Genomic DNA, 19351 nt, shown 5'->3' with positions numbered 1-19351 from the left:
TCTTACAAACAATGAGACAATAAAATTTTATACAACTACATTTTGCGATACACTCACATGCAATGTGAAACAAATACCATCCTAGCAACAAGAAAAGCACAGAATTAGTAGGGAGAAAGGCACAGTCCTGGTAAATCACTTCTTTCTCCTTTTAAACAGTTAACTGCAAAATACATAAAACCGAAGCCCATAAAAATGGCATGCAGCAAACAGTAAAACATAATGGAAGTTTAACTGTTAAATGAATAATAACTCTAGCCAATGTGGCTATGATTTCATGCTTTTCCACCGTAAAAAAAAAAGAGGAATCCATCCACATTTCATAACTCCAGAGGGAACGAGTTCCACATTTTCAGGATTGCCCAGAGTAGGCAAGTCACTCTCACTCCAGGCACTCATCACTGCAAGGAAAAGCTGCAGTGTGCCACAGCTGCAGAGTCTACTAGACTGTTTTGACAGTGGCGTAAAAGGAAAACAACTTACTATGCCATATGCACAAGGCTAATGAAGAACATCTCTTCAAAATCACTTGTACAAAAGTTGGACACAGTATTGAATAGCATGGCAGAATGTGTGGCTCTGCTTGCAGTTTTCCAGGAGCACAAGCTTAAGAAATCCCCACTGCAGTTGCTGAGATCCCCTTGTATGCAGCTTCCCAACAGTGTCAATCCACCTGCAGGGCAATCAATTTAAACCTGATCAAGGAGCTGATCCAGTTGAAATATTTTCCAAAAAGGGTTCTTTGGCACCCAGATCAGTTCCTTTATCTCAGACAGTTGCATGAATTTCCGCACAAAAGATATGAGGAGACTGCAGGGCCAGGAGCAAGCAGACACAGTGACACGAACACCTACTTACCTAGCAATGCTCCCAAATATTTACACTCTCTCAGTGATAGCAAGGCTAGCTCAGAAGTAATTGGTCAATGCAGTATTTGTCTTTGAAAGCAAATAGCTGTGTTAGCATGGTGCTGCAGGGAAGTCTATGTTTACTACACCAGTTTCTCTCCTTTCTACTTTTATTATATGGTTTGTAATAGAAACACTTGCCACTGCACTGGAAGGGAAAGTGATTCAATTTCTTGCACCCTGTCGCATAGGACAGAAAGATGTGAATGAATGAAGACGGGGGAGAGCTTGTGCTTCAATACAGCTTAGTACTCTCCCTTAGTACCTTTATGTGGGCTACACATTCAGGAAAGGATTTGGCCTAATTGATTTACCAATGCCATAAAATGATTCAGAGATAGAACTCAAGAATTGGGAGTTTCAGTCCAGGTCTCCAGTCACTCAGACTCTCTCTGTTGGTATGATTTTATTGTCCTGTTTTTTATTACACTACTGCTTTTGGATTTACTACGGAAGAATGCTGTTCCTTTAACTTTCAAATATAATTGYTAATGAGTAATATTGACTTCATCCCAGGAGACTCTTTTTTCTTTTTTTTGTCCCACAATTTTCTTCCACAAAAGGACAGTGTTAACTAAAGTCCTAGTAATCAGATCAAGAATAATGTTTTGGAAAGCTATTTCATTCCTCTTGTTTAACTATTTTTTTTTAATGGGGTATACTCTATCTGCAGTCTCACAAGAAGCTAGTATATTTATTTGCAACTCTCCCTCCCTGTGCTAAGTGAAGAACATCACTAAGATYGCACAATATTTTCCTGATTTAGGGGGGAGAAAACATACTGTAGTACAGACCTAGCGCATATCGCAGATTCCTGGGTTCTACAATGTGCACTTTAGAGGGCCACACCACTATACTTCATTGTGGGGTCTGCTGCAAAAATTCCTATTAGTTATATAAACAGCGACCAAGCAGATAAAGCCTGAAAAGTGTATGATGTGCTATAAGTAACATGTATTCTATTAAATACCTTAGGATGAAAGCATAATAAAAYGAAAATTCTGTAAAAGTTTATTATTTTAATAGATTTGGTTACTAAGTTCAATTTTCTAGAGGCTTGGCAGGTTTTCCTGGAATACAGACTGTGACATCTGAAACCTCTTTTGTTCCTTCTTTTTTTTCTTTTCTTAAGGTAACTATTTGCAATTCTTAGTGAATAGCAGTGAAACACGGCATTTAAAATTCACCCTGAAACCCTAGAACTGTATGATTATCAGAAAACAAAGTAGAATGCTTCGGTCTTCTAGCCACAATATCCTCTAATCCTGTTTTATTCACTGTGTTAACATATTCTACTGATCAGTGCATTGATTGCTGACACACTCTAAGAGCACCACAGAAAGGATTTTTATGCAATACTTAGAAGAATTCTGTACAGGCTGCAGAGTATTCTTGTCATCTGTGTCAAAATGTGTGTGTGTCACTCTACTGCTATCTGCATTCATAGTTTTCATTAGTTACAAATTATCTGCTCATTGCAGTGAGTTCAGATGCTTATGTCCTCACTAGTTCAGAGCATTTTGATTTAAAAAAAATTACACACTGCCTCTACTTTTTTTCCAGCAGCTCAGATGTCTGGACTGGCTGCACATTCTAACACTTTTGAAAAGAGATTCTGCCTCATGTAATAGCTAAAGGAATGTTCCACTGTCATCGCTGGGGGACGATGCAAATAGCTCTGATACGTTTAAAAGCTCAATTCTAAATGTTTTTTGATGAAGCCACCTAAAAAACTTATTTCTTCTGGGTACATTTTAACTTCCATGCAACAAAGTTCTATCTAAGCTAGTTAAAGCAAAAACTCTCTAGCAATGAAAGAGACCAAATACTGGATAGATTAACACGATCCATTAGAAACCTGTTAAAATTCTTCTTGCTAAAAACTCAACTACCTCTTTCCCTGAATCTTTCTATGGCCAGGTTAAAAGCACTTCCTGAATATGACTAAGATTCACAGCACCGCACAAACAGCTCAGTATAGCATCCAGTAACTTGTCACAAGTGCACTGAAGGCATATTCTTAGGTATTTTGATTGAGCTCATGCAGGCAGCCAAACTGCAGGGAACTGAGTCCAAACCCAGACCCAGCCCACATGTTTTCAGGTTTGCCCATCCCCAAAATATGCAAATACACTGGGATGGAGACACCACCCTCTCAATCATCTGAGGCTTGATACTTCCAGCATAGCTGAAGATGAAAACTAAGATAACATACATGCAAATGGTCTGGAAATGGAAGAAAAAGCTTTTTCCTCTGAGCAGAAATGAATCAAGTATGCTCATGGCTGCCGGAGCTGCTGTATCTTTTAATGGAGGACAAAACAATGATTAGTGRAAGCAATTAAAAGTGCCATATCAGTTTTCACAAGTCTAAAATTGGTCTGTGTGACACCTTCTTGCTTGCCCTGCCTAGCTCACTTTGAAACTTTTTAATTTTYTGTAGTAGCAAAAATTTCACAGGTAGCAAGCACATCACTCATGACTCACAAACCGAAACTCTGTTCTTGCACTGCTGTATCACAGCTATATTGAGCACTTCATCTGCACAAGTCCCTGTTGCGTAGTGCTCAACAGAATGCATCTCAGAGGTGGCTGCATAAAGGAAGCCCATAAAGTAGAAAGATACATTCTGACTTGTAGTTCATCACTGCTTGGAGAATCATTAGAATAGATCTTTTTTTTGGTAAGGAAATATGTTTCAAGGACAAAACATTTCAAAAATACTGAAGAAAATGCTTTCCGTTTTTCTTGTTTTTCAGAAATACAATAATGACTGGTTAATCAAAATTGCTTATGTCAAATAATGTGTTCTAAATAAACACTTTAAAAACCTTTTTTTTGCTGAAACATGTTTCTCATTAATAGCAAAATGCAGATGGTTTGAATAAAAACATTCAAAAAATAAGATTTTAWGGTCATATTCTGTCTTGTCTTTAAATACCGACAGCAATATAAGGTTTCTTCTAAGTACAGCAGTTCTAACAGATCAAATGACTTTATCAGGGCCACGAAGGGCTACGAAGGTGATCAGAGGGCTGGAGCATCTGCCCTGTGAGGAAAGGCTGCGAGAGCTGGGCCTCCTTAGCCTGGAGAAGGGAAGACTCAGGGAGGATCTTATCAACGTGTACAAGTACCTGGAGGGTGTCAAGGGGACGGGGACAAACTCTCTTCAGTTGTCCCAYGTGACAGGACAAGARGCARTGGGCAGAAATTGAAGCACAGGCAGTTCTGCCTGAAGGTGAGGGGGAATTTCTTCACTGTGCRAGTGACAGAGCACTGGGACAGGTTGCCCAGAGAGGYTGTGGAGTCTCCTTCTCTGGAGATCTTCAAGGCCCACCTGGATGCTCTCGGTGACCTTACTTGAGCAGGGGGTTTRGACTAGATGATCTCCAGAGATCCCTTCCAACCTTACTGATTCTGTGATTCTACGATCACTATTAGAAATGCACATTTTGATCAGAGTCCTTTTTCATCAGCCTGTGTAGTCTAAGAGGGATGAAGCAAGACACTAATAGGATTTAATAAAGCTCTGTAGAAATTACAAAACCTTGACAAATCTAATAATAAATGAGATTCTCCTAGGTTTTAACACCTTTCTACAGAATGTTATCCTAAGAACCACCTTCCTTTAAACTTGCTCCAGCGGTGAACAGTTGCAGAGAACGTTATCAGTTTCCTGAGATGTTAGAAGTCCTCTCAAATCAGACCCATAGGCAAATATGTTATAAGGTGAAGTAATGCCACTTTATAGGGAGGATGATATTGTAAACTTACTTCATAAACTCCTTCACTGAGGACCAAAGAAAATTGAATGCCTCTCAACGTAGCTTTATAGGCAGAGTTACTGGAGCAACAGCATATATGTGAAATCTAGTAACATTTACCACTTCATACCTGAGGAAGTGCCCCTGGGAACCTTATTTCCCATTCATTATCACCACTATTTTCCTTTCAGCTCTAGTCTCATTAACAGCTTTTAGGGATCATCTTATGAGAGAGATTCCCAATAACCTGTTCTACAGATGGTAGAAACTGCAATGATTTTACCRTAATAAATGAGGCCATTTTCTCACATGCCAAGTCAGCAGAGCTGTGGTGCGCCACTACAGCAGCTATGACCACCAGTCACATGCCCATTCAGATCCTTCAATTTAGTCCCTGCAATCCATGAGACTGTGGTAGCTGAGAATTACCTAAATGCTGCCTTCAAAGGAGAAGAGGCAAGAAGTACACAGTTTCCATCCTGTTTGAACATTGTACTTCCAACATTCCACTAAAAGGCGCTTCTTTTTTTTCCCTCAAGCACTCTGCTCTTCACAGGAGAGCTCTGGTCAATTTAACCACTCCAAAATGTTGGTGTGATTAAAACACAACAGTTTYGGTGATGCACAAATTTACCTACCAACAGCCTCTGGCATGAATGAGGCTCAAACTCATCTCCAGGATTCTTTCTTCATCATTAACTCCTACAAACAAGTAACGTCAAATTTGATTGTTCCTTTTAAGCTTGTACAACACGCAGAGAATGAGTAAGTTTGAAATCACAGTTTAAATGACATCTAGTCTACTACAAATATCAGAAAATGCTTTTCAACATTGCACAAAAGACAAACCAGAAAACACCAAAAGCCACAACTATAATGTTCCACAGAACAAAGTTTTAAAGATTTTATCTGCTTCATAGCTCACCTAAAATGAGAAACACAACAACAAACCAGAAGGTAATATCAAAGTCTCCAGCCCTATAGAATCTCACACATCTTTTGGTCATGCGTACGTTTATTCAACACCACAAAGTTCACCACGCAGGACACTTGACAGCTATGTTTCAGACAGCAATTCTGTAATATGTTTCAAGACAACGATGAGGTAGCGAGGTATGAGAACAATAGCAGCACAYACAGGACAGGGGTAGACACATTTTAAAATGCCACAATCCATATTTGATCTACCAGGCAAGCTGCTAGTTCTCTTGGACTAATAGAAAGAATGTCAGAGAAAAGCAYGATCGCCGACAACGCAGATGTTTGCAATACTTCTGATAAAAAGGGCCTTTTAGTGAGTAGCTGGGGATGTGGTTTTAGCAAAGACAAGCAAGATATTTGTAGATGCTGGAAGTAACATGTCTCCCTGCTACATGGTTCTCTGTAGTCAGAAGCAAGCCCCCTTCCGGTTACCAAGTCCAAATAAAATACAAATAAAGAGACTGCTGTGTAGAAATCCCTCCCAAGTKTAGCAAGAAACCCCAAAGCTTTTGGTTACAGGGAGTGGAGATGGAGACTATATGATGCACATGTCTCATACTCCAGCAAAGACAGTTAATAACATCGTTATGAGTCGGGCTTCCTGCTGGTGTACAGTCTACTACACTTTATAAACTTTGCCCACTAGCGTCAGTCTATAGGTTGCTTTGGACTTGGTTGCACAAAGACTTGATTCTGTAGTCCTAAAACACAACTCCCACCAACTTTGCTGGTACTTCTATTTGTATAAGGAATATGTAAAGTCTCCAAATGGCACTGTATAGCTGTATGGGAAATTCTTTATTCACTTTGTGACTGCCTGAGAATGACCATTCTGAATTTTTAAGTAGTAGAGAAGCGAGCTATTTGCATTAACTTGTAAATAAATTCCATTATCTATAAGGATACAACATAAGAGTGACAGGTAAGACATGACCTATACTATCTCTCTTAGTTCTTAAAACATATTTGAAGATCCTCACCAATTCACAGCTCTGTTCTAACTCCATCACTGATCACAAAAGCCACTCTGACTCAGAGCCAGTGAATGTGGATATGATATAGACATACCAACCACAGAACTAGAATTAGAATCCTCCGATTTTCAGCAGCAACATCGAGCCCTGTACAATTTCTCAGTGTGTGCTTCTGGACACTCTGCATGAAGCATGGTGCCACCTGGGCTGGCCCTGTTAGCTGTGTCACGAAAATATCATTATCATATTTTCCAGCTTTGCTGTAGCTGACTGTTAGAGCAGTTAAGTTTCCACATAAAACAAATGGTACTTTTTCTTTGCATATTGCCAGTCCATGCAAATCACACAATTGAAAGCACAAATGCTTTACTGATAGAGAATTGTTCATCTGAATCTTAGATGGAAAAAGGCATAATTTGCTGTAAAACTTTAACTGTTGTCCCTCATGTTGGTGCCATATAGTGTCAGGATAAATAAATGCATAAATATGCCTAAATATACAAGTAACTTGCATGAAAGAAGCTTGTATTTTTATATCTGAAAGCTGACAAGGAAATTACTATTTACAAAATAACAAAAAACATTTTTCTTATATACTTGAAAAGAATCACTACAAGGAAATAAAACCAACCCCAGAATTCCATTCCTATATGAGTACAGGCCAAAAAACAAACATATTATAAATAATAATATCATTTTATCAGTTTGCATCTTCAGTTGCCTTTCCAAGCTTTTTCCATACACCTAGCTCAAGTGAGTATATTGAGAAACACTGATAAACAAATAAACAAACAAAACAGAAATGTTTTTTGGTCACAGTGAAATAAGAGAACAACTATTCTATCAGACCCATATACGAAAATTATTTTTTCCTTTTCTTAACACTTTCCTCATCTCCTATCCTAGCAAATCCTAGGGGCATTCCTATCTTATTCTATCCTGTAAAAATTTCACAAGGAATTAGATAATCTGAAAAGGCTGCCCAGAGTTTTCACGAGGGCAAACTTCCAATCATGCAAATAACGCACAGAAAAAGATTAAAACAAAATAAATTACAATTCCAGACTCACTGATCTAGGAAGTTCCAATACTGACTTTGCAGTGACCTGTATTACTGCATACTGATACTGACAGGCAGCAAAACATGGTTGTGTAAACACAGGAAAATTGCCCTAAACATTCTTAAAATGGTAAACAGAAACACTAGAGTATTAGGTGGGATAATGAGAGAAGAAGGCACACTGAAGAGCACAGCCCCACTTACTGTCTTATTTGTTTTCAGCTGATCCTACTCTTTAAAGGTTACATTTCAAAGCAGCCTTAACTTCTGCTTGACTCTACTTTTTAGACAATAGTTCAGGAAGTTTAGGTTTTTATTTTAATAAAGTAAGTAAAATTGCCATGCATTTTATTAAAGTCAGTAGAAAACTGCTGACTTTGGATGAGAGATAGAACAGCAGTTTTCATACATTTCATACAGATTAAATTCATATAATCACTGAAGAATATATTGCGATTATCAAACAGAGAAGGGTTGAGGAGTTCGTCCTCTGACTCCCCAAAATTTCAGTGTTTGCTTTCAGAAAATTACTACTTCCTGCCATAAAGTGCTCTGTAGTCTCGCCTTCCTGCTGGGTTCTAGCCCTGACAATTGCACTGAAGTGCTTGCTGCAAATTGGCAGCATGTATGTAAATACTACAGACATCTTAATAGTGTGGTCGATGAGGATGTGATCCAGTATATATTGTTGGTAACCTAGGCTGGGATCTTTCAAGGTGAAAGTTACAGCATAAATGTGCACTACACAGAATATATTTTTCTAAGAAATAACTGAATCACTGGGGAATGCTGGAATTAAGACAGAACATGAGATTCCTGGAATGTTTGCCTATCCTAGTAGCAGTGAGAGTTGAGGGCCAGGTTTGGCATATGACAGGATTGTTTTTCAGTCTGATAATAGTATCACACTGAAAATGAAAATTAGTCCATCAAGTTAAAACCTGGCAATGGCTTTGCAGCTCTGGTAGAACACAAAGCTTCTTCATGGTCTGAAAATGCAACACATGCTGGAAAAAGGCAAACAACTTCACCTTGCTTTGGAAATAAACGTCTGGCTAAAAGATGTCACACAATGAAGCTCCCTTCTAGGTACGCTTGTAGCAATGCTACTACCTCTAAACTGAATACTTACTCTTAAGTCCTGTGACACAGGAGTGCCATATGGCTGGCTCACAGACATTCTAGCCACATTCTCAGTTGTTTTGAGCTTCCAGGATGTAGACAGCCAGACTTCTCTTGCATCTTTGATCTGCTTTAGACAGCTGGAAGCCTGCCTGTGACGCATAACAACACTTAAGATATAGCTGTCAATGACAAATCTTTCTTTTTATCGTGAAGACCTAAGTTAAGATTGAAGTGGGTGCTGTCAGTGCTACAAACCATTTTGATCTTGTTTTTCTCCTGCATAGTCAGGCCAATCCTCAAGTCCACAGGCACTCAGCTTTGTCCAACTCTACATTGCCTTGGAGATCAAGAAGGCCTTGACTTTGGCTTTCAGATGGAGCTGCACAGATGCTTCAGCCAAAGGCACTGTGAGGAAGAAAGCACAAATGAGACATAACTAATTCTGTCTGCTCAGTCACAACTCAGCACAAGTATATTCCACGTCCAGACATACTGGTTATTAATTTGGATTGGACGATTGTGATCAGAACATCATTTAAATATTTAAAACTGGATACAATACAAATATTTTACAAAATGTGCTTAATGAAGAAATGCAATTGGTTACAGCTGTTGCTCAGACTATATTGGAAGGAATTCAAATAAATAGGAAGAAGTGAGAATACAATAGAATTACAAGGGCAGATCAAGAACTTGCTTCTGCAAAAAAATCCCAGCACTGAAACCCAAGATAATCAATCCCAACTACCAATGATTCTTCTAGCTCTGCAGAACACATCTGTCAAACAAAAATCTTGGAGAGAGTCTTGGCAGAGCAGCAAAGGGTCTGCCCCTTCTGACAGACACACAACTTCTCTGTGTCTGTCTGGAATTGAGCCAGTAAATAAAGAAGTGCTTGTTCTCATGGGGGCTACTCACATTAACAATAAAACCTTCAGAGCTGGGTGTAATCAGAAAATTCCATGTATCCCCAAATTAGAGATTTTGAGAGCAAAGGAGAATATTATTTAATGAAATTTGTACAGATGGAGTGTTGTGTGTAGGAGGATTGGGGTCAATCTTATTAAATGTAATAGGTCTTTATTCATTATAGATGAAAAGGTTCAGATCTTACTRTTATGTGAAAGGATCAGTTCAGTTGTGGTTTAGGCAAATTTATAAGATTTGTGGAAGAGTGAATTAGACTATTGAAACAAACTAGTTAGAAAATTTCAAAAAGCTGTTGGAATATTTATAAGATTCTATCCCACCTGTCTGACATCTGCAAAATATAAATTTAATTATGAAAAAGAATAAATAGCAACTGCTTTTAGCTAATAAAGAAATTATTAGGGCTATCAATCCTTATCATCAAGGCATAAGCTGATCAGCAGCTGGGATCAGAAAGAAATCCTTCTGCTCCAACTCTGCCAAGGATATAGTATTATATAATTAAGTACATTGAAGGGAAGAGGATTAACACCTTGCCCTAAAGCATCCAGTAATGGCTTCTATCACAAATGGCAGAGAGGGCATAGAGGCCAGAGGGACAATTATCTGTTCTAGTAAGGCAACTCTTTTATACAGTATTATTCCATAAAGATTCTGAATTATTACTGGGTTTGGTGCCATAGGAATAATTATCAAAGCTTTAACCACTGATATTTAAGTGCATTTGTTATATTCTGTGGCTTATCTCAAAGTTAGGATTTCTTCTGTCATCCTCACTAATCACCACTGCTTAACCAGGGAATAGCTGTCGCTGTTTAATGCAGCAAAGTAGTAAAAAGATTCCTGAGCAATAGGATGCACAGCCTTCAAAAATCTGTCTGGATTAGAGCACAATAAAGTTGCAGCCATTGTTCTCCAAACAAAGAGTCTGAATTACATAACAGAAAAAAGTTCCATTTTTGAGATGAGATACTCATGTCAAAGAACTTAAAGAGAATGAGAGAGCAACTATTCAACCCACATTAAATTATCTCGGCAGTGAAACTGATGAAGAAAAACACAATAAAAATGCTGCAAAGAACTTTTCCAAATGTTTCTTTGAAAGAATTTGTACACAGTCAAGATATGTTGGTTCCATACGAGATTCCTATGACAATCTTATTCTTTCTTTCCTTTTTATTTTCTAAAGAATTTATTGGAACCTTTATATTTAAAACTTTTTGTAAGATAGAGAGTATCCCTTGCCAATGACTTCTCATCTACAGCTCTTAAGGGTTTGGTTTTATTGTTTCACTGCTTTTTTTGCACTATTTTTTAATATTTTTAGGTTGTAAGATCTTGAAACTTTGCATGATTCAATAGTTGCCAGACACTACCAAACATCTTATACGGCTATGAAACTGTTAACAATTTAATTGCCTACACGGAGACTGTAAGAGAAGAACACAGGCAGAAGTCACCCTGGGAGAAAAGAAAAGCACCTAGCTGACAGTCTCATGATARCTTATCTGGATTGGATCATAAGGAAATTAATTGCAGTCATGGTACCAGACATGCAGAATAGAAATATTTAAAAATTTTCAATTCCACATTTTTAAGAGCAAGGAAGTTTTAGTAAGGTTGATTCGTTCAAGCATCATCTCACTAAAGAAATATATTGTTGAAGTTATTGCTAATTGTCACCTACTTCCACCATGTTTCAGGAATTTTAGACAACTGAATGGTGCATTTAAAAGGAGATTTAAAAAAACAAAATGGAAGCCAAACACTGACATTTCTTGTTTGCTTTCAGCTGCTTCAATTCTTCTTGGATGTTCAATTTCAATGAGAATGAGTGGATTTTTCAGACTTTACTAAAATTAAGGTTTATCAGAAGTCTGGCTTGATTTTGTACTAACAATGTTTTGCCTTCAATTTCATATAAAATTGGATAGGAGATTTCAAATTGCATTTGCTTCTGTGAAGACTCATCACAGAAAAAATATCTGCTTACTTCTATTTTATTTGAAAAGAATGTTTTCAGAAAAATGCTTTGGAAATATTTGAAGAATGTCATATAACCCAAAACTTTATCAAGACGTTCTAGAAATTTTGGAACTCCCCAACGAGGTCTGTGCTCTATACAGTCTACATTAGACTAAGAGATGTATCCAATCATGGGAAAGGCAACGAGTTAATTTTTACCCCAAATGTTAGACAAGTACAGGAAAAACAGAAATTCATGTTGGCAAATACAGCCACATCACCAGATTTTTGCTTGCCTACAACAATGCAAATTAGTGCCACTAACTTTTAGCTGAAGGCTTTGCTCACATGATCCACCTTTTAGATAGAGGTTCCCTGGTAATCTCACTGCCTATTTTACAGGCTGCAAGGAGGAAGCTTTTCCAGCTAGTTAGGGATGTTCTGGCTCACAGTTCTGAGCCAAACTCTTGTGCGAACTACTTTTGAGATTTGTATTTACCAGTCTGTAAAGCTGTCTCATGTTCCAGTCTAACAACCGAGTTTGCCGTGTTGAAACAGCCATCCCGCTTCACAGGATGGAAGACAAGCTTTCCCTTGAGACTGGACTCAAAGCAATGGAATTCGCCTCCCCATTAATCGCCAAAGAACAACAAATCACATCTTGCAGGGTTAGGAACAAATCTTTTTGCCAAACAAATCCTATTGTTCATTTGAATCTTGTGGTTTCATGATGCTGGTTGGAGTTTGGGGAGAGTAATAATATTCTAGGATCTAAACCAGTAAACTGGCATATTCTGAGGTTGTTTTTGTGAGCGGACCAAGAAACCTCTAACCACAGATACCTACAAAATAAAGATTGCTACTGCAGAATAGAAACTACTTCACAATACATCTCAAAAATATGGACTGCTTTTGTTAACACCATCTGTGCCAGTTTGAACTCAGGCTCCACCTAGTACTAGGAATGCTAATTATGTAACAAATGCTGAAAATCACTCTAGAAAGTGCCTAAATGTTGCAAGTCCATACAATAATTACATAATTTCAACAAATCAAATCTTTAATTAGGCAATAATGTAAACTTTAGGAACACACTGCATAAAACTTGCTGTTTACATGTGATAATTACTTGGATTAATAGGGGTTCCCCAGGCAAAACAATGCAAGTCACTAACCAAACAAATGTTCTTTATACAGGTTTGGGTTTTTTAAGCTATACATATGCTTCTTATCAAAAACTTGGTATTTCTGCACAGATCAGAAAATACAGCAAAGGTCAGTAGATAAAAGCACAGAAAAGATCTGACCTTCACTGTCCTGCGTCTGGAATGATAGTCTAGCTATGATCTACTTGCATGTAAAGTGGGAGTAGCACATGCACCACTTTTTTTTCAAGAATCATTTTCTTTGCTTCTTTGGCTTTGATTACAGTTGTCCAAAAGTGAAACCTTCTAGTTTGGGTGAAGCCAAACAACCACTTAAATTCCATTATTTGCACAGCCCTGCTTCTTTCAGTGCATGGATCGTGAATGAATAAAAGAATCAAAAAAAAAAAGTAAGATCATGTCCTCTGGCTATGAACCTGCCACTAGATTGGTGGAAAAGTACTGACATCACCTGAAGGTAATGACCTTGAATAAGATCTTCAAGGCAAGTCCTACAAGAATGGGGCAGCCTTTGCCCGAGCTGGGCCTACACACATGTATAATCTGAAAAGGTGGATGGAGTTAGCAGAGAAGCAGCACAAAGTACAAGACAAACAGGAACCAGCATGGCACTGCTGAGCATAGTAATGTACAGTCCCGACGGACAAAAAATAACCACGCTGCCCTAGAGTACATGAGAAGGGAGCACACTTCTGTGCACTGAGGATGGTGCACATTCTGTTCTCAATAGCGAGCACTAATCAGGACCACAATCAATACACAGTACCTTGAAGAGGTACTATGTGATATTTTTAATGAAATATAAGGTCACACTCAAAAAATATTTAACCAACTATATGTTACTCTGAAAGAATAAGATGACGGTATGTATGATTATCATAGCTAGAGCCAGTACTATAAATACCAACGAAATTAACAACAGTCACATTATCAAAGCATTAGATCAATAAAGATCTTGTGGCTGCTACTCTCCAGAACACGATTATTTTTCTAAAGAGTTGTTAGTTTTGGAAGCATCTGCAATGCCTGTTGTATTTTTCCAAAACAGAACAACAGTTATGTTCTCCATTTTTAGATGAGACATAAAATAACAACTCTAAATAGGTGTGGCCACTGGAAATCATCTGCTATCTTTGGCAAGAGCATGGAGTGCCGGCTCCAGCAATCAAGCCAGGCCCCCAGTGTGGAAAGAAGAATTCCCCCACTCATCCACTTCCCAGGTTTTTACAGATATTAAGTCTTAGGCTGATGTTAACTTGTATCATTCCATTCATAATACAGTCACAATGACGTAGGTCATCTTTGGTTCTCTCTTAAACAACACTTTCCCTGTCTGGCTGAACTGCTTGAGGAATTATTTCAGAATGCTACTCTGTGCAGCCTTTCCAGATAAATCTGCTTAGTAGCTTTTGACAATAAGGTGAACCTTAGTAAGTGCAAAGATTCTGGTGTTACCTACCAAAGATGATGGCAGTGCCTTGGAAGAATTACCAAGAAATTAAACCTCAGATAATGATGGTTCACACTTCGAAGGAAATCAACAGTAGGTTTTATAGACAGCCTAAAAATAACAAATACACATGCTGTCAGTTGCATTTCTTGTTCTTTTTGCCTATTAAAGCCAGAATATAAGAATCTGTCCTTTACTGTTGTCTTGCTTTGTTTGAAGTACTGTCACGTCCCAGCTCTGAGCTAGTTGTGTTCCAATAGCAAATACAAAATTCCCCCACATTTTGGCTACAGAGAAGTCCCCACATGCAGCTAGCTATACAAACAGACCACTGAATTACCTGCTTATCAGCACTGATACTACTGTACTGCTTTCATAGATGCAGATGTGGCACACAGGGAGATCCAGTCCAAAGAGTACCATGTAGCTGAATCTAGTAACGCTAACAATTCCAGAAGCCGCTGTTCTTCAGAAAAGCCTGTGGCAACCTTAGAGAAGGTTACCATGACCTGCAACCACTGCTGCGTTGTCATTTCCGTGCAGAGCTCCTGAAGACAGTTAACCCAATGAGCAGGAGACAATGTGAGGAGACCCATGCTGAAGGCCCACCTCTGGGCAAAGGTTGCTGGGACCAGGGAAGAGAGAGAACCTCTGCTCACCATCTTTATCTCACCATGCATAACCACACAGATTCATGCAGGTGAACACAGCTGTCATCATGTAAGCACATTTCAGCAGACAATGAGAAAATCCTGGAAATCAGACAGCACTGTGCGGAAATGTCCTTGCTGTTGGATCTCATTTGAATCCAGTCTTGCAACGCTCATCAAATGAGATCACTCATCGTCTCCCCTCTTGCCCCATCTCTAACCACAGTTCCAGCTGAACAGCTTCCAAAGTTTCAGTACGAAGTGTTCACTATTCAATACTGCCATTTTACAAGCAGGAACAGAGATAAAACTTGAAACTCTAGGTCTCATCTCTTATTTTATCCTGCTTCACAGCTGCTTTGAGAATAATAAATGCCATTCTCTACACATTCTTTCCCTAATATGCCAAAACACAAGACCAGTATCCCTGGGCTGTGTTACTCCCTGGAAAGAGTAAGTTCTTTTAATCATAATGCCCATTCAGACTCTTGCACAAGCACTTGTATATACACCTTCCAGCTTTATCAACTCAATCTCAGAGAGACAATTCATTTCAATCACTTTGATAAAGGATAATACAATCTCTACAGCTGTCAAGAACATGCCATGCTGGTCATTCTTTATTCAGCAAGTTAACTTGTGTAGGCTTTTTCTTTTACACAATTGTCATTGTGAACTTCACTCAAGTTTACTCTTCTCAGGTCCTCACTTTTAAAAATCTTGTTAACTCCAAACTCAGTTACTAAAGTGATGTAAACAGTTTTGGACATTTTCAATTACAAAGTTAAACAGGGGTGGTGTGTTTTTTTTTTTGTTTGTTTGTTTTTTGAGGGCTACAAAACCCAATCTTAAGGGTTAAGTTGAAATTTTGAAAGGAAATTTGCGAAACAAAGTTCTCAAACCTTTTTGAAATTCAGTGGGCACTTAACTACATTAGGCTTTGCAATTTTCTTTCTCAAGATGCAGCTAAAGTTCTGTTCTGAAGTGTGGCCTCATGAACAAGGTGCACTTATGCACGCMAGTGCACAAATGGCAAAAACCTTCAGAGGCAAAACTCCTGCTGAAGACCATGCAAGCTGTACTAAAGAACAACTCAGGTCAAGAAAAAAGCAGCCCTGGAACAAAAACCTTAACCTAGGACCAGGTAAGTTAATTGCTATAAAAGAGGAAAGTCATTCTTTGTGTATCTTTTCAAATGGAAAAGTCCTAGACAAACAATCATATAACATAAATAGGAGGAAAATTCATGTGATAAATCTCTCTCTGATGCACTTAAGGCAGAATTATCTCCTCAATGCCCTTACATTAAAATAATAATAATAATAATAAAAACACACCAAAGAACCTTCCAGACAAATGTTCAGTAGGATGCCAAAGTCCCCTCAAATGTATACTGGCTCAACAAGCCATAATCAGTGTTCTAGTCTCTAGAAGCTCTACTACAGCTAAAATTATAGTTGTAAACACAGACAGACACAGAAAATGTGCATCTACTTCCAAGCTCGCAGGGCTTAATCAATGGCTGCTTCCTCATGAGAAACTCTTGACATTCAGATTAAACACAGGCAGAACTTATGTAGCCACACTTGATGACACCTGTATTTTTGAAGCCAAGTCTTCTCTCTTTGCAACATCATATTGCTCATCCTGTGGCAATGGGAAACTCTTTACTTCTCACTGATGCTTGGCATTCACTTGTAATCTACAGGCTCACATAGCAGTAGGCCTGAAAAATGAGATGACTGAACTACAGAAAATTACTGATAGTAAAAAAAGTAAACAAAATCTCTTTATAAAATCTTCATTTGAATAATAGTAAGTTAGATATTGGCATACCAGAGAAAACTATATTAATTCTCAACAAAGTTTAATAAACGACTGTCCAAATTACTGGATCTTTTGGTGATAAATTTAAGTCTAGAACTGTATTCTACATCATTCTGGGACATGCAGATAGTGTGTTAAGCTTGACATCATATATAAGAGGATGAAATGCAAAGCATCTTCTATTTACTCACAATCTACTCCCCTCCCCCTTTTCAGCGTATAAAAAATATACTTCATGCTTTTCTTTGTTTTAAACTTTTCATCTTCCCTCCTTTCCTTTTTATTCTCCTCAAGCCACAGATTTTCTAGCACAACATACAGGCTTAGTCCTTCCCTGCCCTGCTGAACTGAAGTCAAAGAAATACACTGATTAGTATCAGTTTCTAAGTTTCTGTTTCCATATTAGCTGACATACATTTCTTCAAAAAATACTAGCTTGTTTTACTAAGACCTGTGAATTGCAGTACGTTCAAGAATCCCCTTCACACTAAAATATGAGTGCTGCAAATTATTACTATTGAAGAAACATTAGCTAGACAAAGTTAAAACTATAGCGTCTGTTAGCCCAGAATAGTTTTGCTTCCTTGCAACAAAATTTAGCTGGTGTGCTCTTTCTGGAGACTGGTAAAAACACTGTGCTGCGGAGGGATGAAAATACCTTTTTTGGCTGAGCTAACTGCCTCTGCAGACTACATTGGTTAAATGTTCTAGYAGAGGCTGGAAAATTGGTTTGAATGGTTTGGAAGCTTTGCTCTAAGTTAAAGACATTAGGTAAAGGCAAATCGCTTCAAGATAATCTAAAAAATGTTTACAACCCTGAACACAAAACATTGTTTGTTGAGGAATAAAAACTTCAACTTAAAATTGACTGATACTTACTCACATGACTGCAAGAGGCAGTGTATTTTTATGGTACCATTAATATCCAGATAAGCCTTATCAAGTAGTGAATTAAATTCACTAGCAGAAGAGAAATCATTGTATCGGCAATTAAGTCACACTGAGACATTGCTGTACTTCAGAAATGGAGTACATGGATCCTGAAACATCTGAAAAGCTAGGTAAGAAGGAGGAATAAGGGTAAGTATCAACATAATTTTATCCCTGTTTTATTGAAACCATCACCCGTTGTGTCTGGTAGTGTATTATCCTATTCTCTGCCTTTGCAGTCAGTGCTCGAACAAGATACAGAGACCATGACAGCTACAGAACAGAATCTAATTCTTCCTTATGTTGGCAAATCTTGCATTTAGATGCAGTGCATTAAATAGGATCTGCTTGCACTAACTTTATAGTCAAAAACAAATCTTTCACCCTGGAAGGAATTCAGTCTCTCCAAAGCATAATCCCCAATCAGCTCTGGTGTAGGTTGCCACCTAAACCCCATCCTCCTGACATCAATGTTGAACCCCAAAACCACTCCTCCAGATCCAGCTCACTGCTAAAAATCAGCTTGGCAGTCGCTCTCCCATGCACCATTGGGTGGTGTACTGAACTCAGTAAACTCAGCACAGAATTAAGTCTACAGATCCATTCAGATTTGCACAAATACCTTCCCCATCACCATGTAGCTACCACATGGAAACAAAATCACCTTTTGCTTTAATAGTGACTCCCAGTATTTCTGCTAGTCAAAATACCAGCCATGATCCTATTTAGACCAAGTAAGTTTTATGAAAGCAAATGAATCAAACTCCTCTTCCCCCTGTGAGTTTCCGATGCCATCGTTGGTAACGTACAAGGGCAGAACATTGTGGATGCAAGCCGTCCTCCTCCAGACRTCTTTTCTCACTTCACTCATTTCTTCTCAGGCTACCTTCTGGATCTTGTATCTCCCTCCTACCCAATACAATCAGTCATCTTCTGGTCTTTATCTCTATTCACATCTAAACACACAACTGCCTGCATAATTTATTTTCTTTTTGGAAACAGTCTGAATATCTACTGAATTATCTCCTTTTCTGAAATGACAGTAGCACTGAATTAGCATGTCTCCCCACAGCTCTTTTTAAAAAACAAACAAAACAAAGCTTTTCAGCACACCTTTCAAACTGGCACTGGTGTGCCGTGCGAACACACATTCAGTAACTAATGCTTTTTTTCTTTAACCTTTGATCTATAGTGGTGACAGCAAAACTGGCCCAATGAGAAACCTTCTGACTAAGCTTCTATCCCATGTACTACCTGCCTTTCCAGAGAAGCAACCCCTTTTTGAAATATGAGTGGTTGTGGATGCTCTATGCTTCCAGGACAAAAGGTAAAAGACAGACCACTGAGTATCACCACTGCCATTTTCTGAACAGTCTATGTGCAAACCAAAAAAGCTTCTCGAATTTGTCCTCCTGCTTCAGACAGAAGGTTGCTCTTGTGCCACTACCTGATATTTAGATGCTCCTCTGCCATTTTAGGAGGCATATTAAAATTTCCAGATATGCATGCAGAATTAAAATTACTTTCTAGCAAAAATTTCTTTTTTATTTCAAATATACAAAGAGTGGTATTGTGCTTTAATATAGGCTCGAATTGGAGGTAAATAACGGTATTTGGTCCT

General features: G+C 38.3%; 1 long non-coding RNA gene across 1 annotated transcript in view; it reads right to left on the bottom strand.

The window, feature by feature from the left end:
• Nucleotides 1-9075, bottom strand: part of LOC146596316 (uncharacterized) — a 21476-nt gene extending 12401 nt beyond the window's left edge. The window contains exons 1-2 of the long non-coding RNA XR_014895766.1: nucleotides 9068-9075; nucleotides 8820-8961 (exon numbers count right to left, since the gene is read on the bottom strand). This is a non-coding gene — a long non-coding RNA (uncharacterized LOC146596316). The remainder of the gene's footprint in view (nucleotides 1-8819; nucleotides 8962-9067) is intronic.
• Between the last annotated feature and the right edge of the window lie 10276 nt (nucleotides 9076-19351).

Source organism: Rhea americana, unplaced genomic scaffold (genome assembly GCF_003343005.1).
Source record: "Rhea americana isolate MKP2758 unplaced genomic scaffold, rheAme1 scaffold_203, whole genome shotgun sequence".
Lineage (NCBI taxonomy): Eukaryota > Metazoa > Chordata > Aves > Rheiformes > Rheidae > Rhea > Rhea americana.
Note: the sequence above shows the minus strand (reverse complement) of the source record. Positions and strands in the feature narration are given on the sequence as shown.